We start from the raw sequence: 22,226 nt of genomic DNA, 5'->3' as shown, positions 1-22,226 counted from the left end.
AAATTTCTGACATTCTCCACTACTGCAGGTTTGTGTGAGGCTCAATCCCCACCAATGGGGATTCCTCGCCTCTTTTTAACCTCCAGGATACCCCGACTAAGGAATACTTCACCACCCCCCTGGCTTTCTTGCCTTAGTATGTCCCAACCAAACCAATTTACTTCTTATATATATAGATTGATGTCTCATGTTTCCTTACATGGAAGAAACCAAGCCATGCCCTGACCACCCTGGGCACATGTCATCAGGACATCCTGAGTCTGTGTCACAGGTATGTCCTCAACTTCGACAAAATTAATTTTCTAAATTAACTGAGATCTGTCTCAGATTTTCCAGGTTCACATTTTTGGTAACTATGGAGTGAATTCTGAGTAGTGATGCCCCTGATCTTTGACAAATCTCCTATTGGTTGCTAGTACTAGCATGAGCTGACTTTATGGTTCAGACCAATAGGGAAATTTGCTGACGTCTAAGTGCACCCTCTCCAGGAAATCCCTGCTCTCCCCAAAATTGGCTGAGATCTAAAGTTTATTTTGCTGTACAACTCCTCTTTTTTTGGAGTTTTATTTGCTTCCAATAGAAACGCAAGTTTTCCTGCTTCCATGATAATGGAAGGCAGGTGACTCCTTTACGGAGTTTCAACTTGCTTCCAAAAGGGAAGAATGGTTTTTTTTCCCACTTCTATGATGGCAAAGAGCAGTCTACAGCCTGAGACCCATCAGTAGGTAAGAAACTGGTTTGGGATTCTCCAAATTCCTTTTAAATTACTAAAGTTAGCATTTAACAACCAACTGGTGTTAATTTCTGCTTACACTTAGAACACTCAGAAATTGTGTAATTTGTGTGATCGTTGATAGTTTAGCAGCATTTTGTCCTAGCTGAAATACAGTAATAAGATTTTTTAAAAACTGTTTTTAAAGGAGCTCAATGGTTAAAAAGTCACCAACATCCAAGACCTTATGTGTCTATGTGTGCAAGTTTGTATCTGATAGCCCTTCGTGTTTTCGGTTTTCTGTTTGTTTTTCTGTCCTAAGACTTGTTCTTTTTTTTTTTTTTTTTTTTGAGCAAGTGTTTTTATTCTCTTTCTCTTCTCAGTTGACTGAATTATTTTCACCTGATTTTTTTCTTTTTTACTAAAAGAGTTATTGCAACAGAAGCTACTCTTGGGTTTTTAAGAAAGAGTGGTTTAATTTTATGTTTAATTTGGCTCAAAGAAAAATAAGTCTCTCCCTCTAGCATCACCAGACTTTTCTCTTTGCACTTTATGATGCAAATTTTGCTATTTGATTTTCACTTGAGTTGTTTCACGTGTAAAGTTAGGGTTATTTAGCTGACAACTGCCTACGGTTGTGAAACCAGTTATCAAGCATCTGAAAGTTTAAGACAGAAACTACAAAAAAAAGTGGGGGAGTGGTGTAAATCTATAAAATGTACCTCAATGGGCATACCTAATACGTTTTGTAAGTATTTATGTGTTGTGCACAGATGTTTTACTACTAAAATATATAAGAGCTCTAATTAATTGCCTTTTACTTAATTTTGTAAACAATATAAAATTTGATCTTGCCCTTAAACAGTAAAAGTGCTTAAATTGGATACTAAAAAACAAACGACTAGTCAAATGCTTTTTCAAGTTTATGTAACTTGAGTAAAATCTTGTGCCTTTGACATTAATAATCATAGAAAAACTGAACTGGGCAATTTTTAGGACATTTCTAATAGTACTTTACCAATAATTTTAAAGATAACTTGTTTATAAACCTTGTGACCAGCATATGGACCCCTGTGTCAGATTAACAAGGTTAATTAAGTAATTCTGAAGAACAAATGTAACTGGTTTCATGCTGTTTTTATTAGGGCTTCCTGTGTAGAAAATTTTCTCCTGTTTCAAAGAATGAAGGTTTTTGCTTTTCCTTGAAATGTCTGAATTATCACCTTGGTTAATTAAATGACTTTACAATGACCTGTAATCCTGTTTTTAATATCATGTGTTTTACATGTTTGATATTTGACAAACTTCGCAAAATCAAATGATAAATTATGTCTTTTTCTAACTTAATTAATCCTTTAATACGTTAGTTTCCCTGAAGTCCAAAAATGACTTAATTTGGCCGATTTGGTATAAAAATTATATGGAAAGCATTTGAAAAGCATTGTCAAATACGAAATAGTGTTTGGTTTTCTTTTGGCTGTACTTGTATAAATATGTTATTATTATGTGTTCCAAAATTACGGGAAACTCCCGTATTTCTGATATTATCAGTAATAATCATAATTGTGTTAAAATTAACTGTGTGCCACAGAGGTAGCAAATTTTCTCATCAATTGTGTCTTTTACATATGGCTGCCTTAAAAATTGTTTTTTTAATCTACAGACAGCTGTCTTGTTTTAAATCCTCTTTAAAAGATGGGCTTAAAATCAACAATAGAACTTTAATAAGTGCACTTAAATGCTTGTTTTCTGATAATTTGGAAATTGTGACACTGAAACAGAAGTAAAAACTGTTAGAACTCTCATGGAGAACTGAAATGTTCATGATGACTATCAAACAGAACAGGAGCTGCCTGAAAAACAGAAAACTCAAGTAACCTTTTTGACTTTTTGCTTAAAACGTTGCTAATCCTTTGTTTTGTTTTCCAGAGTTAAAACTTTTCTTTTAAGCTATTTATTTACAGCTTTTAACAACTGAGTAAAGTATACCCCTGTGAACAAAATTTGGAGCATATTTGTTTCTCTCCTACCTGATTTCTCCAGAATTTGCCAACTATTCTGTGAATATTTTTAATTCACAGCAATAGAGTTATTTGTGTTGGATACAATGAGTTCTAAATTTTTCTTCAAAGAATGAATATGTCAGTATGTTCAGTTCTTTGTCCTCCATTTTAACGTGTTACTTCCTCGTAGTTTCAGTAAACAACTTTTCCACCAGTTTTAATCAGTTCACATCTGTTTCCCTGGTCACCTACTCTGACCTAAATCATCTTTAGTTACCTGTTTCATAATCGTCTTTCCTGCCAAACTGCTCCCCCTGCCACCCTGGCTCATACTCCTGCTTTCTTTAAAATAGCCAATTGGAATTAGCTTAGACAGCACGGTACAAGCCTAGCCAACAGAGGAACAATACAGCAGTAGGGGCTACCTGCATGAGGGATAAGAACCCCTCCCCCTCACTTGTTCTCGCCATTGCTGCATTCACCAGTTGCACCTGCTATTGAAATAAAAATTGCCTTGCTGAGAAAATTAAATTTATGTTGCAGTGCCACTTTCTTACAGCATCGAAAATTTATAACATTTGCATAACTGCAATAGGAACCTGTTTTCATTTGTAACAGGAAACAATTGGACAAACTGGTTATTTTTCTAAGGCTTTGATTGGAATGACGTGCTTTCCTTTAAGGAATCAAACTTGACTTACAGAGCCAAGAAAGTCTTTGGAAAATTGGCCTCATATTTCGTATACACAGTTTCTTTTTTTTTTGAGATGCAGTCTCGCTCTGTCGCCCAGGCTGGAGTGAGTACTGAGATGATGGGTCTTCGGGAGTAACTTGATATTATTATTATTAAGATTACTGATCCTTCTGTTCAAATCTCCCCTACAGACAGTGAGTTTATTATTGAACTCAACTGTCTCAGAGATGAAAAACTGAAGCAGGTGAGAAACGAGAAACTATATCAAGGAGCACAGGCTTCACCAATGGCCTGCAAGAGAGGCCTGGAAGAGAAGCAACTTTTAGTTGTGCAAACACCAGCAGAGTGAGCAGTGCCAGTGCCAGTACTAGCAGCAGCAGTGCCACCATGGTCAGTTCTGCAAGCAGTAGTGAGTCCAGTGTTGGAAACTCTGCTTCAAACTCCAGTGCAAACATGAGTTGAGCACACAATGACAGCACCCTGTCTGCAAGTGCAGCAGAGCAGATTTGGGATTCAAAAAAATGATTTGAACAGTGGGAAGTTACACCAGAAGGCCTTACACAAGAGCACAAGAGGCAACTGAAGGAGCAGCATCAGGCCCGGAAGGAGAGGCTCAGGAGGCTTTTCCTTAATGAAGAGGTGCTGTCCTTAAAATTCACTGAGGAAGACCATGAAGCAGATGTTGACATTTTGATATAGTAAGGGTGAATTTATCAGCGTTCTTCGTGAGCATTAAAATACTCTATCCTTATTGGTTTACATGCATCTTGACCAAAATTTTGATTAGGTCTGTGCTGATGTACCGTTAATAATTTAGGCCAGTGGGGGCCAGGTATGGTGGCTCAGGCCTGTAATTCCAACACTTGGGAGACCGAGGTTGGCAGATTCCTTGAGGTCAAGAGTTTGAGACCAGCTGACCAACAATGGAGAAACCCCATCTCTACTAAAAATACAAAATTAGCCGGGTGTGGTAGCACACTCCTGTAATCCCAGTTACTAGGGAGGTGGAGGCAAGAGAATCACTTGAACCCGGAGGCAGAGGTTGCAGTGAGGCGAGATCGTGCCATTGCTCTCCAGCCTGGGCAACAAAGAACAAAACTCCTTCTAATAATAATTATTATTATTATTATTTAGGCCAATGGTTCTTGACAGGTAGTCCCAGGTCCTACAGCTTCAGCATCACCTGAGAAGTTGTTAGGAATGCATACTGGTGGGCGCTGTCCCCAGACATAGTGAATCAGAAACCAGCAGGGAGGTGCCTAAGCATTGTTTCTTAACAAATGCCGGGTTATTCTGATGCACAGTCTAGCTTAAGAACCACTACTCTGGGTAAACGTTTTGACTGTTTAAAGTTTATGATGGTGAAGTGAGCTTCTTCAAAGACTGGTACTTATACAGTTTAGAAGACTTCAAGGTACTGCTTATAGTAGTTTACTATGTCAGTATACATGTGCAGAGATCGTAATTTAGTTCCCTTCTTAATGTTACGATTTCTTAGTTTACTTTTCCTAAAGGGCCATGACATAATTCTTGATTCCTGGTGGAAATATATTCTGAGGTGTGGGGGTGGGCAAGGTGTAGATTGCTGTTTATGATAGTGCCTTTGTTAGATTTAGTTCTGTCTGTTTTCATTCATTATTGACTCACAGGTATAAGAACAGGCCCTAATCTTTTTTCCTATTAGATTTATTGTTTTTTAATTTATGTAAATTCAGAATCCTTTTCTATTAAGTGATGACTACTGATGAAATACTGTTACTAGTAGCTGAATTTAAGACAATGCCATGTTGATTAATATTTAAATGGTGAAAGTAATTAGGCAAAATAAGGAATTCTGCTTTTCTGTTGCTTTCAGAATTTTTAGGCTGTAAAATTGTCTCAGGCAGGACATCAGTCTGTATCTCTTGGAAGTTCTTATTGTATGTCTTTTTTTTTTTTTCAGCACAGTTCTAACTTTTAAATATTTGGTATAACAGCTTCTGGCACATGACCTAGTTAATAATGTTGAAAATTATCTGATGAAAACCCTTATAGTTCTGCTAAACTTGTCTAAAAATTGCTAGAAATACATAGAGCAATGAGATATAGAAAACACCTTAGCTCGTTGGTTATTAATAGAATTCTAATTGTAACTGTGAAATCATGGAGTTTCTTTAAATGTTTTCATAGAGTTTGTTATCATGAACACTAGAAATAGCATGATTCCTTTTCTTCTACCACATCTTTAACATACACATGGGATAAAGAAGATGGAAACCAATACTACTGACAATCAGGCTGCTTTCTGACTTTTATAATTTTGATATTGTGGATAGCATTTTAAAGGTGATCATGATTCTGTAGGAAGAGAGTTGGTATTTTTCAAACTCTGTTGATATTTACAGAGGTTAATAAGATTTCTACTTTTTTTTACTTTTTAAGTCCAGTAGGTTATTAAGAAAAAGATTCATGACTCAAATTCTTAATTATCAGTTGATACAAAGGCTTATAATCATGTGTTTTAAAATTTTGATTTCATTTTGGTTCTTTGAAGAGTAAATAATGGAAACTGATGATAAAAATGAATACATTACAGCTTCGCCAAGGTCTGTGGTATATGGTTGTCGTCAGGCCTGAGCCCAAGCCAAGCCATCGCATCCCCTGTGACTTCACGTATATGCCCTGATGGCCTGAAGTAACTGAAGAATCACAAAAGAAGTGCAAATGCCCTGCCCCGCCTTAACTGATGACATTCCACCATAAAAGAAGTGAAAATGGGCAGTCCTTGCCTTAAGGGATGATATTCTCTTGTGAAATTCCTTTTCCTGGCTCATCCTGGCTCAAAAAGCTCCCCCACTGAGCACCTTATGACTCCCACTCCAGCCCGCCAGAGAACAACCCCCCTTTGACTGTAAGTTTCTTTTACCTACCCAAATCCTATAAAACGGCCCCACCCTTATCTCCCTTCGCTGAGTCTCTTTTCAGACTCAGCCCACCTGCACCCAGGTGATTAAAAAGCTTTATTGCTCACACAAAGCCTGTTTGGTGGTCTCTTCACATGGACGCGCATGACAGTTGTAACCTTTTAAAGACTATTAAAGTCATAATTTGAAATTTTTACTAAAATTAAACATATATGTATCTATGGTTTTCAATTGGAGTAGTCCTTCTTATTTTTCTCCCTCCTCCTCTTTGGTTCTCCTAACCAGCTTAGAGGACCCAAAGAGAGACTGGGGATAGACACCAGAATACTTTGCGGAGATAGAACGACTTAACCTCATTGTTTTCGCTTCCAAGTATGGGAAGAGCAAATGAATAGCAGAGTAACTGTATCTAAATTCTTTACCTGCTCTTAGCAAAAGCCAAATCCCATAGAATGACTGCCTGCTGTCTTTACCTATTCTTCAAAGAAAACAGGCCACTTCTGGAGACCATAGAGTGGCATTTATCTGTCAAACACTTGGAAACTATTTATTTAACAGTGACAGTCAGTGACCAGTAAAAGAAAATCCCAATAATCACAGTCTTATTACTTTCAATTTAACTTGACTCACTATTAAACAAGTTTACCAAAGGGCCACAGAGTTGATTTTTAAAGTTTGTAAAGGTTTGAATGTTTATATAAGTGCATCACGAAATTTTGCATAAATTCAGATGAACTGTCATTATAGTACTATAAATCAGAGATAGTGCATAAAGTTGGGTTGAAGGAGATTGAAAGTATTTGCTTTGATCAAAATAAAATAATTTAAAAACTTAGGCTTGCTTATGATCCAAGAGGAATATTAAATAGTCCTGTATCCCCCCAGAAAAGAAATTAGCAAAAAAGACATAAAAAGCTCTTTGGTCTCTGTTCTTGTGCTGTACTGTTTTTCCATTTTAGTATCTTGTGTAGATAATTCAAAGTCTGTACTATTTCTTTCTTGCAATAAGTAAGAATTTATTCAATATGGTATATCTCCAAGAGTTCAAATTAAAACAATCCAACTCACTAGTATTTATTTTTAAATATAAATCCTAACCAATTGATAAAAAGGCAAGACTTAGTTACTATAGTATTGGTTCTCACCTGTAGAGAACTGACATTGGAGCAAATTTTATGTCTCCCCTTTGAAAATAAACCTTGTTAACTGAGGGCATAATAAATTTCCCACAGATTTATCAAGAAACATTTTATTAGAGATCTTATAGTAGTATCTCAGTTCCTACTACAGCTTTTTAAAGGATGAGACTTGCATTTCACAAAGCAACATATATAATATTTTTCTATAGTTCTGAACCTGAATTAAAGGAAGGTGGTATATTATAATGCATAGTGAGGTATAAAAGGCTAGTTCATTCTGTCCCAACAAGAAGTTAGAATAAAATAACACTTTCTTTTCATGAGACTTACCTCATTTTTGTTAGGCTATGGATGTTTTGTCCAGTTCATCTGTCCGTTGGATTAATTTGATATCTCTCAAGGTACAGGCAAAAGCACTTCAAGGACAGAGATAATATAGCAAGTTGATTTTCTAGAAATTCTTTGAATTCATTTGTGTAATAGCTGGAAGACACTCCTCTTCTTTCCTTTAACAAATGATCTTTTAGCTCTTCTATTTTCAAGAAAAACACTTTTTTAGAATTTGTCAGGCCTCTGAGCCCAAGCCAAGCCATCGCATCCTTTAAGACTTGCACATATATACCCAGATGGCCTGAAGTAACTGAAGAATCGCAAAAGAAGTGCAAATGCCCTGCCTCCACAGTCCGTTTATAGTTTGGGACAACTAACAGGAAAATCCCTACTTGCATTCAAATAATAGTGTTGATGTTCAGTGCACTGACTCATTCAACATGTCTGAACTAGAAGTAAATTTAATTCTGAGAAGGACTATCAGTTAGGAAACAAGTATTTATATACACATATACTGTGGTATTCATTTTAAGTCTGATAAAGTAAGATAAACCTTGTCTTAAAAATAAAATTATGCTAAATGAATAAAAACTATCTGAGATACTTTAAGTTGGGCATCTTTGTTAGCATAGTATCCGGAACATAACTACTTACAATGCTTAGGTCTTATTTCTTTGGAAAATAACTTACTTATTCCAAAAGGCTCAGAAGGAACTCTGAAAATTCTTCTACCTGGCCATTAAGAGTAAGGAAATTGCACAGTACAGCTGAAGACCTGAGTTGACTAACTAAAACTTAATTCTATTTTTTTAACATTAAAATTATTTTTGGCTCTCCCTCATTTTTTAAATTAAGATAATTAGTATTTTAACCTAGAACATATAATGACAAATTAAATTTTACTTTGACACTCATTTTGAACTAAGAACAACTTGTTTGGGCTCTAAATTCAGTATGTAGCACTTTTTTTTGGTCAAATTTCTTTGTTACATCTTTGTGGCCAAGAAAACCTGTGGAAATCTGTGTTATAAATTTTGTGGTGAGGGACGAACTAGAAAAAGGGGAGACTTGCTCTAATTATACATTTTGACTATGTAAAGGTAGTTGTAGACTGTCTGTATAAAGAACAAGTTAACACTTACTATTCTGAATTGTTCTAAGGAACAGTGGCCGGAAGCCATGACTTGCTTTGTGGAGCTGCTGTCTCTTAACAGTAGCTGACCTACTGGATTTAAACTGAGACTGAAATTGAAATTTGTGGTTATCTAGATAAGGCTTTTCACAATGGAACGTATAATGTCTGTTCCTGTAGTGGATCCATTTAATTTCCTATTTGGGTACTCTCACTTAACAAGTATTTTCTATTTTGAATCTGTGCTGGGAATTTAAAGACTCTCATCGAAAACTATTAATGATAAACAGAAGTATATGCAAAACAATTCACAGATGGGTAAAAATGTCAAATTGTGGGTTTTGGGTTTTGCTTTTTCATTTCAAGGATTAGTTATGTAGTAGAAATATTATAACTAAAGCAAGTAGGAAGTTGGCTGGTTTGGAGAATCTTTAAGTAGTCTTAAATACTATACTGTATCAGATTGTTAACCAGGATTTTTTTTTCCTGTATTACTGCTAAAAGTATTACTACATTAATGCACTTTTGTGTCTTCTGTACATTCTGTACTTATTAAAGTCTGTTTTCCCTGAAGCTGTGAGGGAATAACAATAGCTGTATCATTAAGTCGTTTCTATTTTGAGTTCCTTCTTGTATTCGAAAGTACTTCAATAGTGAAATCTAAATGAGTGTGTATGGTTGTAATTAAAACTGGCACTACGGCAGAGCTGTCTTTTAAAACTGAATACCAGAATGAAAAGTGTTGTTTTAAGAATTTTTTTTTTTTTTTTTTGAGACTGAGTCATGCACTTTCACCCAGGCTGAAGTGCATTCGCTCGATCTCGGCTCACTGCAAGCTCTGCCTCCCAAGTTCACATCATTCTCCCGCCCTCAGCCTTCCAAGTAGCTGGGACTACAGGTGCCCGCCACCACACCCGGCTAATTTTTTTTTTTTTTTTAAGTAGAGATGGGGTTTCACCATGTTAGCCAGGATGGTCTCTATCTCCTGACTTCATGACCCTCAGCCTCCCAAAGTTCTGGGATTACAGGCATGAGCCATAGGGCCAGGCCAAGAACTCTTATAATACCATATTGTTTCCTTTGATGTACAGAGTTATTACAAATCCCACTCACTGATGCTTACCACTTTATACTTCTGAGTTAGCTCCTTTCATGCTGTATCCCAGAATGTTTACCAACAGAGAAGAACTGCTCTCTTTTCTTTTGCTCACAGTTTGGTTATGTCTTTATAACGTTAATCTGGTGAAAGTTCCAGATACCCAAATGTCATTGGCAAAATATTTTTTTCTGGAGAGATCAGATTTCTAGAGAGATTAGCATTCATGGTAAGTGAAAATTATGTCTAATTTTTAAAATCCATGCTATTACTGGGAAGTAGGTATAATTTTTGTTGACAAAAAAAGAGCTATTTTCCTTATATACTGATTTAGAATCTTAAGTTAGAATTTTATAAAAGAAATGTCTAAACAGTTTTATGTACAGAAGAGCAATTCAGCTTTTCAGCAGCAACTTTATCTTTTGCCACTAGAGGGAGATCTGTGGTTGCTTTCTCCTTTGGAGAATTGCTGCTTTGCTTTTGTATTTAATTTCTAAAGTTGGAAGAGACCTTATTCTCAAAATTCTTTGAGTGTTATTAAATACTTTCATTTATTAGTCAAAGGTAAGTTAATTAATCTTGTTTAATGGTACCAATCTTATGCTTTTCTGTAGTCTTCTATTTTTAATAAATGTGAGTTAGTGGAAAAAATAAATAAAGCAAACCACTCCCACTAGGATATGTCTTTAGTAAAAATGGGAAACTGGAGAGAGAAAAATTATGTTTCAAAACTACAGTAGACTTGTTAATTCTAGCCTTGCCTAATTTTTTTCTCAATTTTTACTATTGTCTACAGTTTGGACCAATTCTAATTTTTCTTAGCTGCAAGTATTCAGAATAATACTTTCAATTTTCTTCTTTCTTTTTTCCTTTCTTCGACATCTGTAGTCACTGAAAACTAAGCTGTGTTTTCAAAAAAAAGCCCTGAGAACTGAAGCCAGACAACTTAAAGTTTGAAAGAAAATAACGGCAATCTATTTACATAAATAAACCACTTTCATGCATGCACTGTAGAGTAATATGACCTACAGTGATTTTCCAGGATTGTTGTTTTGTTTGTTGTTGGTTTTTCTCCCTTCCCCTGTCTAGTTTCTCTTCACAGGACATGAGACTTCACAACCTGCTAAAAACAAGGTTTCTGACCTACCCATCTAGGAATAAATCCTCTTAGCCATGACAGATCAGACAACACCTGAGCCCAGGGACTCATTTTCTTGTAAAACGCTTTCTCTGAAAGATTTTTAAAAAGGGGAAAAATGTGAAAGGAAAATATCTTGGGCCCCCAAAAATCACTAAAGAAAACTCAAGCTGGGAACTGCTTAGGGCAAACTTGCCCCATTCTATTCAAAATAACTCCTCGGCTCACTAAGATAGATATATATCTCATTCGCCTCCCTTGGAAAAGCTAAACAGAAATTAAAACTAATGTAACTATTTGTATCTCACCTATCTGTGACCTGGAAGCTCCCTCCCTCCTGCCAGTCTTTCTACTTTGCTTCAAGTTATCCCCACCTTTCTAATCCAAACCAATGTACTTCTTACATGTATTGACTGATGTCTTGTATCTCTCTCGAAATGTATAAAACCAAGCTGTGGCCAGGGGTGGTGGCTCATACCTGTATCCTAGCATTTTGGGAGGCTGAGGCAGGTGGATCATTTGAGGTCAGGAGTTTGAGACCAGCCTGGCCAACATGGTGAAACTGTGTCTCTACCACAAATGCAAAAATTAGCCAGATGTGATGAGGGGCGTCTGTAATCCCAGCTACTCGGGAGGCTGAGGCAGGAGAATTGCTTGAACCCAGGAGGGGGAAGTTAAAGTGAGCCAAGATTGTGCCACTGCACTCCAGTTGTGCGACAGAGTGAGACTCTGGCTCAAAAACAAAACACAAAACACCCAAGCTGTGCCCCAACAACCTTGGGCACATGTCTTTAGGACTTCCTGAGGCTGTGCCATGGGTCGTCCTCAACCTTGACAAAATAAATTTTCTGAATAAACTGAGACCTGTCCCAGATTTTCTCTTTCTACATTTATTATATTTTGGCTCAAGTGAGTTATTTTCTCCTCCTTAAACAGTCCAGGGTCAAACGCAAATCACCATTTAGGAGACTAGGCAATTTTTCCATTGAAATTTGGATAATTTCCTTTTAAAAAGCAAAATTTTGTGATACAAGTTTCAGCAAAAACATCTCCTTATTAAACAATTACAGACCACTTGGATACTCCAGGGAAGGTCTATTAACATCTTAATATGTGGCTCCCAGTGTTCCTGCAGTATTTGCTATTACAAGTTAGAGTTATGTGTTCACTTCTCTTATGGAGAAATTTGTCCAAATACCTAGGAATGCAGGATCAAAGGCATACAGTCCATTCAGCTCTTAGGTATAATGCTTTAAATATTGAAAACAAGTAAAGTGAGACTCTGACATCAAGTCTAACGGGATTTGGAAAGACAACAAAAGCAGCTCTACTCTTAAGACCACCTAAGGGGGACCGATGGTGTTCTGGGTTTCCATGGAAGGTAAGCAGAAACAGGAATTTCTCACAATTGAGGAAAATCAAGAATCCCAATAAATCCCACTATCATGTCTGTAATTGATGCCACATCTCAAACTCCTGGGCCACACCTTGGTCCAAGGAACCATCATCCCTGTGGAATATTCTGCTGGCGTCCAATAGCCAAACCACCTGTTGCTGATTCACTCCAAGGTCAGAGGATCACTTGAGCCCAGGAGTTCAAGACCTGCCTGGGTAACATACCAAGACCTCATATCTACTAAAAATTCAAAAATTAGCTGGACAGAATGGTTTATGCCTGTAGTCCAAGCTACTGGAAGAGTGAGGTGGGAGGATAGCTTGAGTCTGGGAGATTGACAACGGTTACAGTGAGACATGATCATGCTACTGCACGGCAGTCTGGGACAGTGAGATCCTCTGTTATAAAAGGAAAAAGGAAAGGTAAAGTAAGAAAAGGTAAGAGCAGGGCATGCAGGATGAGGGCAGGGAAAATGGTGGGGGGTCAAAGGGATAGAGAGGAGGGGAAAGGGCAGTGGTGAGGCAAGAAAGTAAAGAGAGGAGTGGAGGGGAGGGAAGACAGAAGGGGAAAGGGAAGAAGAATGGGAAAGGAAGAAGAAAGGGAAGAGAAGAGGAAAGGAAAGTGGAGTGGACAAGAGAAGAAAGGCAAGGAGGGGAGGTAAGGAGAAGAGAGGACAGGGAAAGGCAAAAGAGAGAGGAGAGTAAAGGAAAGGAAAGGAGAGGACAAGGCAACAGAAAGGAAAGGAAAAAGAAAAAAACAAGAGCGGAGGAAAAAGGAGGGAAGGGGAAAATGGTAAAGGGCAGAGAAAAGGACAAAAAAAGGAAAGTAGAAAGAAAAGGGTAAAAAGGAAAGGGGAAAAGAAAGGGAAAAAAGAAAATGAAAAAAGAAATAACTAAAACAAAATCTCAAAGAAATATTTGTGCAGAGAAGTTCACAGGAGCATTATTCATTACAGTCAAAAGGTGGAAGCAACTTAGGTAACCATCCACAGAGGAATAGTGACCTATCCATACAACTGAATAGTACTGAGCTTTAAAAAGGAAACACATTCTGACACATGCTACCATGTGGATGAACCTAGAGGATTCTATGCTAAGTGAAATATACCAGTCACAAAAATATAAATACTACAGGATTCCAGTTCTCTGAGGTCCCACAGTTGTGAAGCACATAGAGACACAAAGTCGATGGTGGGTGTCAGGGACTGGGGAAGTAGCGGAATAAGCGGGTAGGAGGTATGGAGTTTCAGGACTACAAGACAGAAGGAGTTCTGAAGGTTGGCTGCACAACACTGTGAATGTAGTTACTGAACTATACACTTAAAAATGGTTAAAATGATACATTTTATATATATTTTAACAATAAAAAAACTTATCCAACAAATCGTTTTTGATATTTTGGCAACTGCACTGCTCATAACATTACTTGTGACTCTATTTTTTATTTATTTTAGAAAGTGATTTAGTTATTGAGGTCACTAACTAAACAATAACTTTAGTTATTGACCTCAATAACTAAAGAAAGTCATGCGCACACACAGGTTATGGACACCGGTGTAAAACAAAGGGGCCAATAAAGGCTCCAGACCCTTTGAGTCTGAGGCTCAAAAGAAGGAGTTTGTGCTTACTGCCCCACAGGGGCACACGTTGGGGCCTCACTGAAGTTTCTGCCCCCACACTGACTGCTCACACTGGTGTTTGAGTCTTGAGCATCAGGATAAAGGGGATACCAGCAAGGAAAGTTTGAGTGATGTGGCCCAGCATGGCATGGGGTGGGTGACACAACCCAATGTGAGTGGCATGGCCTAGAATGGCCCAGTGTGGGTGACACTGCCTAGTGGGGGTGACTTGGCCCAATGTGCCCTTAGCCAGCTGTGGCAATGAGACTATACAGATAAAAAATAGTGGCCGGGCGCGGTGGCTCAAGCCTGTCATCCCAGCACTTTGGGAGGCCGAGACGGGCGGATCACGAGGTCAGGAGATCAAGACCATCCTGGCTAACACGGTGAAACCCCGTCTCTACTAAAAAAAATACAAAAATCTAGCCGGGCGAGGTGGCGGGCGCCTGTAGTCCCAGCTACTCCAGAGGCTGAGGCAGGAGAATGGCATAAACCCGGGAGGTAGAGCTTGCAGTGAGCTGAGATCCGGCCACTGCACTCCAGCCCGGGCAACAGAGCGAGACTCTGTCTCAAAAAAAAAAAAAAAATAGTTCTATATGGTAGAAAGTTCTATTGGGCATTCTGAGTTAGACCATCTTCATGCAGTCCTTTTAGTTGGTTTCCAGACACTGGTTTAAAGCTTTGGTTTTGGGGGTTTTGGTTGGTTACTTGGTTTTTGTAGTTCAAACAGCAATCAAACAACATGACTTTTTTTCAGTAAATACAATTGGCATCCTTATGGCCAGGTTCTGCATTTACAACCAAATTCAGAAGGAAAATACAGTATCCTTGGGATGCAAAACCCCAGATACAGAGTACTGACTGTTCCTACCAGCAGGTTTTGCAGGGTACACTGCAGGATTTGAGTGTGCATGCATTTGGGTATCTGGAGGTAGTCCTGGAACTGAGTCCCCAAAGATACTAAGCAATGACGGTAGTGAGTACAAATAAGCTCTTAAACAAAAGGCCTTGAATCAAGTACACTAAATGAGGCTGTTCTAATTCTAGGCGGGGGTCATGGGAGGAGGAAGGTCAGTCCTGGCCAGCAGCCTCCCCAACGGCAAGCACGTACTCTCTGCTCCCCAGCTATATAATCTGAAAGCTTGGGTCAGTTCCTGCATCCACTGGACCCACCACCTCCGTCTTTCCTCTCTCCCTTAGAACACCAAGACCTTCACATTAGTTATCTCTAAGCAAAACTTTTAAGAGAAATCATCTTCCTTTTTGCTTCCAAATGTTTTACATTTATGACCTTCCCATCTGTCTCTACTGCTCCTTTTCCAAGGCTAAACCCTCAAAAATCTCCCTCCTGCAAAAAAATACGTCCTGTCCCTCCATTATTTACCTTATCTCTTGAATCCCTTTCCCTCCCCTGCCCAAGAGACAGTGTGTCACTCTGTTGGTCCAGGGTGGAGAGCAGTGGCAAGATTATAGCTCACTGCAGCCTCAACTTCCTGGACTCAAGCAATCCTACCAACCTCAGCCTTCCAAAGCACTGAGATTACAGATGTGCGCCACTGCCCCTGGTCCTCTCAAAGCTGTTTTACTCGACCAGTCTCCCGTAGTATAAAAAATCCTTCCCCAACACCAGCTTTCCTGTCAAGTGCTGTTCTACTTCTCTCCTTATCTGAAAGAACCTCTCCAAGGAGAAGTGTCAACAGTACCCCCATCTTTTTAGCCACTATCCCATTTATTCCATCTTCAGTCAGCCACAGATGCACTGCCCCTACCCTAGAAGCCAACATGAATACCATGACCTCTATGTGCCAAAGACACCTCTGCAGCCCTATTAACTCTAGGTCTCCCCTCACCTCTCTTGTCAATCTCTGCTCACTCTTCAGGATCTCTTAGGAGTTTCCTGTCAAGGAACTCATACTCCTCCTATCTCCCTGGCCTCTAGTCCCAGGCCGTCTCACCAGCTCTTAGCCTCATTTCAATTCCTATGTCCAGAGCTCCCTTTTTACACTTTTGCCTTGTGTCTTCCAAGTACACCACAGTCCCCTGGGGGTCAAAGGTCTGCTACTTATTCTGGAAGAAGAGATGCTTTGTAAATACCTGCTAAATCCAGCATCAAGATTCTTGACTTCAAGTGTGATTTGCCTCCTTTGAGTCTTCCATGCTCATATTCCAGTTTACGTTTACATAAAAGGAAGGCAGGGGGACAGGATTATTTATTTATTTATTTTTTTAACATTGAGTCTTGCTCTGCACCAAGGAGTGAGTACAATGGCACTATCTTGGCTCACCACAGCTTCCGCCTCCTGGGTTCCAGCGATTCTCTTGCCTCTGCCTCCCGAGTAGCTGAGATTATAGGCACACACCACCATGCCAGGCAAATTTTTTAATTTTTAGTAGAAAAGGGATTTCACCATGTTTGGTCAGATTAGTCTCGAACTACTGATCTCAGGTGATCTGCCAGCCCCAGCCTCCCAAAGTGCTAGGATTACAGCATGAGCCACCATGTGTAGGAGAGAAAAGTATTCAGAGCAGCAAGTAATGGAAACCAGGGAAGATCAAATCCTTCAATGGTGAAGGAAGATTACCATAATCAGCCCCTCCCACAACACCAACTGCCCAACCCACAATGGCAACACTCATTGAAGAGCACCTTCCCATAAGTTCTGTTCTTACCAAGAAATACTACAGGCGAAGGAGATCAAAGAGCCACATGTCCATCTCCTCAAAGTTATTTTTAGATCTTGTAAGAGTAGGGCAGGAGAAATGAGAGACTTCCCACTCTACAATTGTTCTGGCAGCTTTTAAAGTAGGTTAGCATAAGCATGAAAAATCACCTGGACTATCACTCCCGCTTTTTTTTTTTTTTTTTTTTTTTTTTGAGATGGAATTTCTCTCCTGTTGCCCAGGCTGCAGTGCAGCCGCGCAATCTCACTCACTGAAACCTCCACCTCCCAAATTCAAGCAATTCTCCTGCCTCAGCCTCCCCAATAGCTGGGACTACAGGCGCCTGCCACCACACCGGCTAATTTTTCTAGTTTTAGTAGAGAAGGGGTTTCTCCATGTTGGTTAGGCTGGTCTCAAACTCCTGACCTCCGGTGATCTGCTCGTCTCAGCCTCCCAAAGTGCTGGGATTACAGGTGTGAGCCACTGCGCCCAGCTTTCACTGCTATTTTTTAATTCTAGCTAATTTTTATCCCTGCTCCTCCAGACCCCTCTCTTTGTCACTCCCCCAAGAGAAGGTGTATATGCCTGCAGCTGAATGCTTGGAGAAGTCAAGAAAGAAAATGCAGAAAGGCAAAGGAAGGAAAGTTTTCCAAAGACACCAAAGCCACTGTAAAAAACAAAAAACAAACAAGTAAAAAAACCTGCCTGCCTACTTCACAAGTCGAAACAAAAACAAGTTGAAAGAAATTTTGAAATGAGAGTGCTCTCTAAATTACAAATGCGATACAGCTCAACTCTTCTTTTGTTTCTTCCTCAGAAATGTTTTTCTCCTAATAACTATGCCATAAAAAATACAGTCAAATTCCCAGCGATCCTAGAAAGGCTTTTTAAAGCCCACAACGTAACTGAAATCTTTATTTGCCATCAAAAATATATAGGTAGGCCAGGCCCACTGGCTCACACTTATAATCCCAGAGCTTTGGGATTTGGTGGGAAGATTACGTGAGCCCAAGAGTTTGAGGCTGCAGTGAGCTATGACTGCACTTTTTGTAAGAGTTATTAATAAATTATTTTTGGCATAGAGAGGAAAAGAGGTCCTTGGGAAGTTTTTCTTTTTAAAGCTGCTCCAGAAATGTTTCTAGTAAAATCCAGGCTGGCAATCTTTGATATGCAAATGCAGGCCATTAGAAAGCCACCCAAACACTGTGATTCCTCCCTCTTCTTCTTGCCCTTCCCCACGTGACCCTGGCAACATAGCTACCCCCACATATCCCCATGTGTGCAGAACATGCTGGTGCCCTGCATTTGCATATTAAGAGGCTAGGGTGGGAGGGTCACCTTTTTTCCGCAAGCTACATGAATGACATGCCTGGTCAAACCAATCTGCTGAACCCTGTGCAAATTAAACACTGCCTCCTCCAGCCTACTCATAAAACTGACTGGTATCCATGGTACCTGGGGTCTCCTCTCTCAGCTTTGGAGCCCCTTCCCTCTGTCTCTATACAGGGGAGTTTCTTCCTTCTTTCTTGCCTATAAATTCCCCGCTCCTTAAAACTCAGCCCATCTCTGTCTGGGTTGTTTTATCTAATTCTACTTGAGACAAGAGTCCTGGTATTCCTCCACTCATTGGAGCGGTATCAGCACCACTGTACTCCAGCCTAGGCACTTTAAATTTATAAATTAAAACAAATAAACGTGTGTGTGTGTATGATTTATGTACATTTGCCACCATATGCTATACTAGTGTATATATATGATATATACACACACATATATAGTAGTATACCATATGGTGGCAAATGTACACTGTGGCATTACATGTATCAACCATCATGTTATTACTGAGGGGAACGTGTTCTGTGTACCAGGGACAAGATAGAAATCATGTGGCATCTCCTTCACATATTATCTCCCTAAACCAGGCCCCTAAAACAGTGAACGCAAAAGGCACGAAATGGGTCAGCACCCTTCATATGTATGTTAAGCTGGCATTGCTCAGAAGGCATTATAATGTAGTTAAGCACCAGGGAAGCAGAAGGCTGTCCATGTAAAATCCCAGGTCCAGCACCTACCTAGAAGGCCTGCCTTACACATTAGCATGGACAGAATGCACATGTGACCACCACTCTGGTTTTATGATAACGGGGTTACATAAGGAGGGTCTTCAAGGTAGGGGCTCTCCAAAACCAACACCAATTCTCAAGATAGCAGGTCGGCTGCAGCCTCTGTCATCAATAATCCCAACTTCTTGGTGCCTGGGGAAAGGCGGGATGCCATAAACAAAGGTCATCTTTCAGATGACCGAGCCTCCTCTCTTCTCCCACCCTGCACAGAAGTGACCCACACCTCCTTCATTTCATGCAACAGCACTTGGGCTCTGTCCTCTGGTCGCAGCTTATAAGGCAAGCCAGGAACAATCCCTTCCAATCCTAACGTATAAATAACTGATAAGGTTTAATGTATTACCTCTCCCAGGACTGTTGGCACTTTACTGGGACAAGATTTCACATCAGGCAAATGACTGTTTATGAAATACCAGGCTTTCACAAGCAAGGCAAAATGGGAATAGGGTGGAAAAGAAGAAGGGATCAGGAGAAGTGAAAGTCCAAGTCACACCATGGAGGTAGTACATGCCTTAAGCACTCAGGACTACATGTAGTTCTGCAGAGGACAAGAGAGCAAGCATCTAGACATCACTAGACAGTCTCTGCTGCATCACCTTCTATAGTGAGAAAGCAACCACAGGCCGGGCGCGGTGGCTCAAGCCTGTAATCCCAGCACTTTGGGAGGCTGAGACAGGCGGATCACGAGGTCAGGAGATCGAGACCATCCTGGCTAACACGGTGAAACCCCGTCTCTACTAAAAAATACAAAAAGCTAGCCGGGCGAGGTGGCGAGCGCCTGTAGTCCCAGCTACTCGGGAGGCTGAGACAGGAGAATGGCATGAACCCGGGAGGCGGAGCTTGCAGTGAGCTGAGATCCGGCCACTGCACTCCAGCTTGGGTGACAGAGCGAGACTCCGTCTCAAAAAAATAAATAAATAAAATAAAATAAAATAAAATCACAGGATACTAGTGTCTTTGTCTTCACCCACAACATATCCCACAAGTGTTAAGTTTGCCTTTTTTGTTGTTGTTGTTGTTTTTTTGGTGGGGGGGCGGTACACAGTCTCACTGTGTAACCTAGGCTAACATGCAGTGGCATGATCTCAGCTCACTGCAACCCCTGCCTCACAGGTTCAAGCAATTCTCCCACCTCATCCTCCTCAGTAGCTGGAACTGCAGGCACATGCCACCATGACTAGCTGATTTTCCTATTTTTAGTAGGGATGGGGTTTTGCCATGTTGACCAGGCTGGTCACGAACTCCTGAGATCAGGTGATCCACCAGCCTCATCCTCCAAAGTGCTAGAATTACAGGCATGGGCCATCACACCCAGCCAAGGTTGCCTTTTCTGATAAAACCTAATTAACTTGCGTCTCAGATGGTCACATCACATGCCTTCCACTTATTGTCGTCATCAGGTGAGATGATACTGCAGAAGCCACACTGGAGGAGAGAACATTTCAACCCATAAGCCAGGCAAGCCATTCCCTAAAACACCATCTGGATTGGAGACATTAAATCTGCCTGCCAATGGGCCAAATTTGCAAAATACACAAGAATGAAAGACCATGGTATCACCATCCTGAGCCCTCTAGGCTTTTACGGTTTCTCTGTTTAACTCCAAGAAGCACTGAGCACTCCTCATTTCCATGGACGGACTTCATTTATCAAATCCAATGCCTGGCCTTTTTTCTCTATATACAGGTAAATATTCAACTTGGCTGCTGTGGCAAGAAAGCAACATTGTTAATCAGGGCTGTCCAGAGAAACAGTGCCAATAGGGTTTGTGCATGTGTGCATGGATGGACACATGGGTAGGTATGTGGATGGATGGATGGATGATGGATGGATGGATGGATGGATGGATGGATGGATGGATGGATGGATGGATGGATGGACAGATTTTAAGGAATTGGCTCACAAAATTGTGGAAGCTGGCAAGTCCAGACTTTACAGGGCAGGCCAAAGACCCAGGGGAAATATAGATGTTACAGTCTCTAATCCTAGGGCAGGCCACTGATAGAATTCTCTTCTCTTTGGAGGACCTCAGTCTTTTTCTTAAGGCCTTCAACTGATTGGATGAGGTCCACCCACATTACACAGGTCATGTGCTTCACTAAATGTCTACTGATGTTAAGTTTTTACTTCATCTAAAAAATGCCTTCAGCAGCACTCCAAAGTACGTGACCAAATATCTGAATACCATCACCTAGGCCAGGCATGCTGGCTCACACGTGTACTCCCAGCACTTTGGGAGCTGGAGGTAGATGGATCATGAGGTCAGGAGTTTTAGACAAGCCTGGCCAATATGGTGAAACCTTGTATCTGCTAAAAATACAAAACTTAGGTGGGCATGTGGCATGCACCTGTAGCCCCAGCTGCTCAGGAGGCTGAGGCAGGAGAATTGCCTGAACCTGGGAGGCGCAAGTTTCAGTGAGCAGAGATCACGCCACTGCACTCCAGCCTGGGCAACAAAGCGAGACTCTGTCTAAAAAAAAAAAAAAAACAGAATACCATGACCTAACCAAGGTGACATATAAAATTAACCATCATAGCAGCCACAGAAAACCTATAAATGAATGGGTGTGGCTGTATGCCAAATCTGGTCACAGCCCCAAAGGCCAGTTTCCTGGTGCCTGTTATCATCCATCCTTAAGACAGATGCCAGTTTCATCTTTCTAAAGCACCTGTTCAAAGGCTTTTTTTTTTTTTTGAGACGGAGTCTCGCTCTGTGGCCCAGGCTGGAGTGCAGTGGCCAGACCTCAGCTCACTGCAAGCTCCACTTCCCGGGTTTATGCCACTCTCCTGCCTCAGCCTCCAGAGTAGCTGGGACTACAGGCACCCGCCACCTCTCCCGGCTAGTTTTTTGTATTTTTTAGTAGAGACGGGGTTTCACCGTGTTAGCCAGGATAGTCTCGATCTCCTGACCTCGTGATCCGCCTGTCTCGGCCTCCCAAAGTGCTGGGATTACAGGCGTGAGCCACCACGCCTGGCCTGTTCAATGGCTTTTAATGGTTTCCAGGATCTAAAGCCCCTTCATCCCCACCCAACTTCTTAGATTAGTCCAGTGTCCAAGGCCTTCCACACACAAGCTCTGCACTAACTGCAATACAAATCCCAATTATCCCTGAATATGATTTCTCCTCTCCAGTCAAATCTGTGTACCCGAGGGTCCAGGGTTTCTTATCTGTGGCACTGTAGACATTTAGGGCTGGATAATTTGTTGGTGGAGGTGGGGAGGCTGTCCTGGGAGGTATAGGATGCTCACAGCATCCCTGGCCTATACCCACCCAATGCCA

General features: G+C 40.5%; 1 protein-coding gene across 7 annotated transcripts in view; it reads right to left on the bottom strand.

Moving 5' to 3' along the window:
- TBL1Y (transducin beta like 1 Y-linked) overlaps positions 1 to 22,226 on the bottom strand; it is a 212,005-nt gene that overhangs the window by 147,003 nt on the left and 42,776 nt on the right. The window lies entirely within an intron of this gene.

This window comes from Rhinopithecus roxellana, chromosome 22 (genome assembly GCF_007565055.1).
Source record: "Rhinopithecus roxellana isolate Shanxi Qingling chromosome 22, ASM756505v1, whole genome shotgun sequence".
NCBI classification, from domain to species: Eukaryota; Metazoa; Chordata; class Mammalia; order Primates; family Cercopithecidae; genus Rhinopithecus; species Rhinopithecus roxellana.
The sequence above is the reverse complement of the archived record's forward strand: the minus strand, read 5'-3'. Positions and strand labels throughout refer to the sequence as shown.